General features: G+C 35.4%; 1 pseudogene; it reads left to right on the forward strand.

Moving 5' to 3' along the window:
• The first annotated feature begins 3943 nt into the window (after positions 1-3943).
• LOC105746821 (G2/M phase-specific E3 ubiquitin-protein ligase pseudogene) lies at positions 3944-5747 on the forward strand (annotated as a pseudogene).
• The last annotated feature ends 521 nt before the right edge of the window (positions 5748-6268 follow it).

Below are 6268 nucleotides of genomic sequence, written 5' to 3' on the forward strand. Positions count from 1 at the left end.
TATTGTCCCAGCTATCTCCACAATCTTGCATCTCTTTCACTCATCATTCATCAGACCCTTACTGTTTCTCCTCCCAGAAGCTCTCTTCCAGCAGATATCCAAATAGCTCATTTCCTCACCATCTTTCAGGGTTTTGTTGCAATCATATCAGACAGAACTTCTCCATCCTTCTATATTTTTCTTCTTAGACCTGATCACCAGTTGATACATTGTATACTTATTTTTGTTCACTCTCTTTTCCCTCCCACTCTCCACCCAGTATCTCTGACTATAAATGCCAGGAAAGCATAGGCTTTGTCTTATTCACTGCTCTATCTTTAGTGCCTGAAACACTGTCTAGCACAAAAGGGGAAATCAATTAATATTTTCTGAGTTAAAAAATGATTACCTTCTTTACCTGGAATATTCTTTAAAGGTAAACTAGCCTTATCACAAGGATACTAATACATCATAGAAGTTAGTTATCCCTATTTAATAACCTAGAGATATCTTCTATAAGGCAGCCATTGCTGGCATCAGAAAATTTCATTTTGTTTTAGAATATACGTGTTATGCAAATCACCACCATTCTGAAAGAAAGATATTTATTTCTCAATATTCACCAAGGCAATAGCAAAGACTTTTGCTGAGCCTTTAAGAGATGACCAAGTTCAGAACTATAGAAGGAATTACTGATTTGGATCTTAAAGCTTTCTACTTACTTAGAAAATGGGTACATCTCTCAACTACTCAAGTAACTACTAGCAATTAATTCTGAGTTAAAATACACTAACACAGCTATCAGCTAATGAATAGTATATACTTTGTGATTTATGCTCTGATTTCTAGCTGTTTATTCTGCCAACCATCTCAATTTTGCTACCTAATCTCACTTTATAGATAAAGGAAAAACAATTTTCTTTTCCATTTTCCTCCTCCCAGTTGCCCCTTTGCCTCATTTGATCTGATTTTTAGTTTTTTATTTCTGATAGGAAGTGGAATATTCTGTATTCAATTTACAATGGCTTGTCTCTTCATCAATTTTGTTTCAGTGATACTGAAATCTTAAAACTGATAACTGCAGCTGGTCAGAAGGTATTTCTATAAAAATAAGGTAGCAACTTCTATGTTCATTTTTTATGGGAAGTTTCTTAATGAATTTTTAAAGCATGTATTTTTTTTCCTATGCCAGCTCACTGATGCCAGAAGAAATTTCTTGGTTTGATAATTGCAGAAATGGTACAAGACATTAGGAAATAGAGACTGTGATTTTCTTATTTTCTCTAAGAAAGCTCAAACACAGTTTGTTATAAGGCAAAATAATCACAAGCTGCCAGAGCAGGGTCCAGCAAACTCTAGCCCTCAATCAAATCCAGCTTTGGGCTTGTTGTGGAGCAGTCATTTCATTTTAAAGGGTTGTAAAGAAAGAATATATGTAAGAGAGAGTATATGAGGTCTGAAATATTAATTACCATGCCTTTTATTTTAAAAAGTTTGATGATATCTGTTCTGAAGTGTAGTCTGAAATTCAAACTCAGGATATCTTTTGCCAAGAAAAAGTGAAAATATCATTTCTATCACAAATATATATCTGGGAATATATACTAAATGCAGTGATGTACTGGAACAAATTCATAATAGTAAGACCTGGCTGGCCATATCCAGGAATCAGCTATCAGTGGCAATGTTTACACCATAAAAATTAGCAATGCTACAAATAGTGCTTTGGTGGAATTATTTATTTTTGCTTTGCTCATTTGTTTGAGATCCAGTTTATTAGTACACAATTGACAATTTCATCCCTACATGAATTATAAAGTAAAATTTCAATCACAGAATATTGGAGCTGAAATGATCTTGCACAAACCTCTGTCTAATCCCAGTGAAGTGGTCCTTGGCCTTTCTCATCCACTTCATTTGACTGAAAGTCTGCTTCTTGAAAAGTAGCCCTTTCTATTAGGGATTTGTATAACAACCACCATGCACTTCCATTTCTGTAATATTGACTAAAAACCTTGCTATAAAATGCAGAGAAATTCTAGAAGAAGTACAGCAAGCATTTCTTTTAAAAGCGTAACTTCCATGGCTTCCCCCTGATATGAGATGAGCCTTCCTGGCACCAAGGGAGTATTAACAAGCACCAATTAGTGATGCTTCTTGATCGAAAGGGGGAAATACTGAATATAAATTATTTCTTATGGCTAAGAGATTTCAAAGTGAATCAAGAGTTATTTCCAGAGGTTGTGCTTATTCACCTCTTTGAAGGATCTCACTTCTGCCACAGTAAACAATGCCTCAAGCAGGAGTGCTCCAAAGGGCTCTAGAGACATCTGGACCCAATAAGTAAGGCAGACAACCCCAGGCAATTGGCACCCCATCGGTGGACCTTACCTTGAAATATATGATAACCTATCTCCCCAAAGAATCAGAGGTAGATTCATTTATAATTTCCCTACACTTGGTTCTTTTGCCCCTTTTATTTGAACCTATAATTAGCACTATACCTATTAAATTTATGTCCCAGAGGCTTAAATCTTTGGTCTGTTCATATGCCCAAATCTCAGCAGAATTGCAGCTAAATACCTGTTCTCCAGTTCATCAAACTCACCCAGGAAAACTAACAAGGAAATGAGGATGGACAGCTCCCATCCCAAAACCCAGAGTATCTACATCTACAAGCAAGACAGTTCCATTCATCTGCCCCATGGGATCTAAGCCCCCTCTCAATCAGAAACAGAGTGGGCATCATTATCCCCAAATCCTCAAGATTGAGGAATGAACAAACATAAGGGGGGAATGCAACTATGGACCAAAGTAGACTTTTTATTATTCTAGTAATGGAAGAACTTGTAACACTGATATAAGGACAGTGGTCATCAGAGGTTCTGAGGGGAGGAAGAAGGAATAGGTATAAAATGTGTCATTTGAGGGGCACTGGGCTTGTTCTGCAAGATATTGCAGTGGCAGATACAGGCCATTATACATTTTGCCAAAATCAATAAATTGTATGTGTAATGTGTAAACCATAATGTAAACTATAGAACATGTCTAGCAGCAACACTTCAATATTTGTTCATCAATTGTAACACTAATGAAAGATGTTGTTAATGGGGAAGGGGTGGGGTATATGGGAATCCCCTGTATTTTTTATGTAACTGTTATATAATATAAAACTTCTTTAAAAATAAAGAAAAAAAAAGCATAGCTATATGAATGCATTTGTCTCCCTCAAGTAATAAAAGCCACAAGAAAACTGGAAACCAGATGATCTAGTGAATGAGCTTAATCTGTAGAAGCTGTATGGAGAGTTACTAGTCTCAAAATCAATGGGCTTAGAATTTAAAATCATTCAAATACAGGAGAGGAGAGGGTGTTAACAATCAGGTTCACAGATGAAGGCAGTACATTTTGGTGATTAATAAATCAGTGAAAAGCTTCTAAATGAGCAATCATCCAACAACTGGTACAAGTTAGTGAGAGGGAATGGTAACTTTCTAAGGTTGAATTCTGACTGGGAAAACAGTCTTCCCTGAGAAGTTACAGGCCTGTGTTTCAAATTTGCTCACTCTGGGTACTGCCAAGCTGTAAAATGAACATAAAAGGGCCAGTGATAATCATTAAAGACATTTGGGAGATACAGATGCAAACCTCCTTTAAAGGATAAAGGTCTTTTAACGACAATCGCGCAAAACACAAAGTTACTGAACACTGAAGGATATAACATACCTGAGAGCTTGCTTCTTGCAGGGTAGCCCATATGGTCAGCACACCTGATAAAAACAAAACATTTTAAATAAAACTACAGGGGCATTTGAATCTTACTGGCCATTGGATGGGGCTGCTCCAGGTTGGCGTGGACCGCGGCGCGAGAACAGAAAAGTGCTACTGCCGGTCCCGCAACTTCTGCTAAGACCACCTTGTAAAATGAACGAAAATTAATATGGTGACACACAGAACCTTGTTGATGTCAAGTGGAATTTGGCAGAGAGGTAAAGAAGAAGGAGTTTATGGTTTTCTAAAGAAGACATCAGGAAGTAAGTGAAGAGAGCTTCTAAACTGAAACCCTGTCTTTGCAAGAAATCTGGTGATTTATTGAATATGTTGCAATCCGATGTAAAGTTATTATCATTTTACATGTGGCCTTCAGAGAGAATGTATTTTCCAGATTACTGGAAATTTTGGGTCATTTTGTTGGAACCATCAAACTGTTCAAATAATTACATCTAATATTTATAGAGTCCTTACAATGTACCATTTGGAATTTATTGAGCCTAGTCCAACATATGGTATATTACGAAGTCCTTGTTGTAAGAATGCTTAGTTTCACAGAAACGGTTTACAGTTTCAAGCAATAAATACAGGAGTGTTTTTCTTCAGATGCACGTATGCAATAATATTGATACATTTCAAAAAGAGATGTTGAGAATTCATATTCCTGAAAAAGATGTGAAAACTTGAGGAAAATGCTTATTGAGAGCTTTTGCAGCACCATGAGCCTTGTGATATCCAAGGATGTCACTGTAAAGGGCAAGAAAAGAATGCACCTGACAGCAAATGAGAAATAAAACTCTGTCAATGTTGTGGTTCTAGTGGAACCCATTTAGACTGTTGCTCACTACAATCATGGGAACAAAATTGGGAGTGTTTGGAATGTGGAAGTTATCATCTACAATTCAGGGGATTTCAAAAGAAGCCAAAAACACATTTAGCCTAATTCAAATAACATGAACATTACTGATTGTTTGTTAGAAGAGTCATCACTGAAATTACTCAGTCACCTGGAGCCCAGATCTAATGAGAACACCCCTGGAAGTCCCACTGGTTTGGAAAGGAGCAAGAAATCAACCTGTTAGAAGAAGGGAAGGCAGCAAATTTAGAAGAGTTTTTAAAATGTGTTAATAGAGTTATGATTCCCAATTAAAAGAAAACCTAAAAGATTACATATCAACAAAGCCAGTATCTGGAATAGTGCCTTAGATAGATTCAGAAATCAAAACTTTAATCCTGCATACTCAATTGAAATAGCCTATGTAAATGAAAATGATAAATTTGGCCAAGAGCATCCTGGATCAAAACAAGAATTTCTGAGTCTTTCAGTGCAGCATCTTGAAAGCTCATCATTGTTTGAAGGGTCCTTGTCAAAGAACTTGTCCCTTAATGCTCAAGATAAATACTACAACAAATATGGCTGACTTTAACTCAGCAATAAATGAATGCTCTAACTACCTACAGCTTATTGGATGTCTTAGACATTAAGTGATATATATATGTTGGTAAAAGACATACTTTTCTACCATGTAATTAAGAGAGCCCAAACACCCTTTGGGAGTTTTAAGCAGGGTCTGAAAACTCTTCACATTTTAGATAAATTCTGACTTCTCCAGAAGCATTTTGCAGCATCTTCTGTCATAAACCTTATAATCTTCCTGTGAAAATTCTTAGTGATGTTTTTACAGTCTACCCATTGTCTAACGTAAAACTTTGGGATTTTGGAACACTTACTTACAAGCTATTGAAAATTGTAAATCTGCAACAACAATGGAAGATATTCTTATTTTTGCAACTGGTTGCAGTTCCATTCCACCTACTGAATTTAAACTCACTCCTTCAATTGAGTGCCTGCATATGGATTTTTCTATTAGAAACAAATGTAGTATCTCTTCCAATAACTAATACATTTAAAGAATTTCAAGAAAATATGGACTTTGCCATAAAAAAACACTTTAAGACTAGAAAAGGAAGAAAGTTCTCACTATGTGGGACATTAAAATGTTTCTTTGAACAAAGATGTTTCTTTTAAAGTTGCTATTTAGCCTTTCTTTTGTTTCAGATCTCTGTCCATCATCACTTTTGAACAAACTTGTCAGCTTCTGGGTCCAATAAAATTTATATGAACATGAAGTAATGCTTTGGACATTTAAGCTAAAAAAATTTTTTGTTGAAGTGTACTAATCAAAATTGATGAATTTTTCATTGTCTTAATATACATACTTCATAAATTTCAATATAAATACTTACAGAATGACTGTAAAGAATTCTTGAAGCATAGTAGTATAATATGTAAGGAAAAAATGTTTTGCTATTTTTGTAAGTTGTTAGCTGGAAGATGCCACAATGATTTTTCTCTTTTTATACAATTTTCAAATTATTTCTTATTTTCTTTAACCTAAAGCATTTTGTAGAAAAGCTAAATGGATAATTCCTCTTATATAAATCAGAGGTGTGTACTCTGGGCTGTATGTTTATGTGTGCTTTTCTAAAATGGCACTAAGTAGGTTGTTAAAAATGC

The sequence above is a fragment of the Dasypus novemcinctus genome, chromosome 12, assembly GCF_030445035.2.
Source record: "Dasypus novemcinctus isolate mDasNov1 chromosome 12, mDasNov1.1.hap2, whole genome shotgun sequence".
NCBI lineage: Eukaryota > Metazoa > Chordata > Mammalia > Cingulata > Dasypodidae > Dasypus > Dasypus novemcinctus.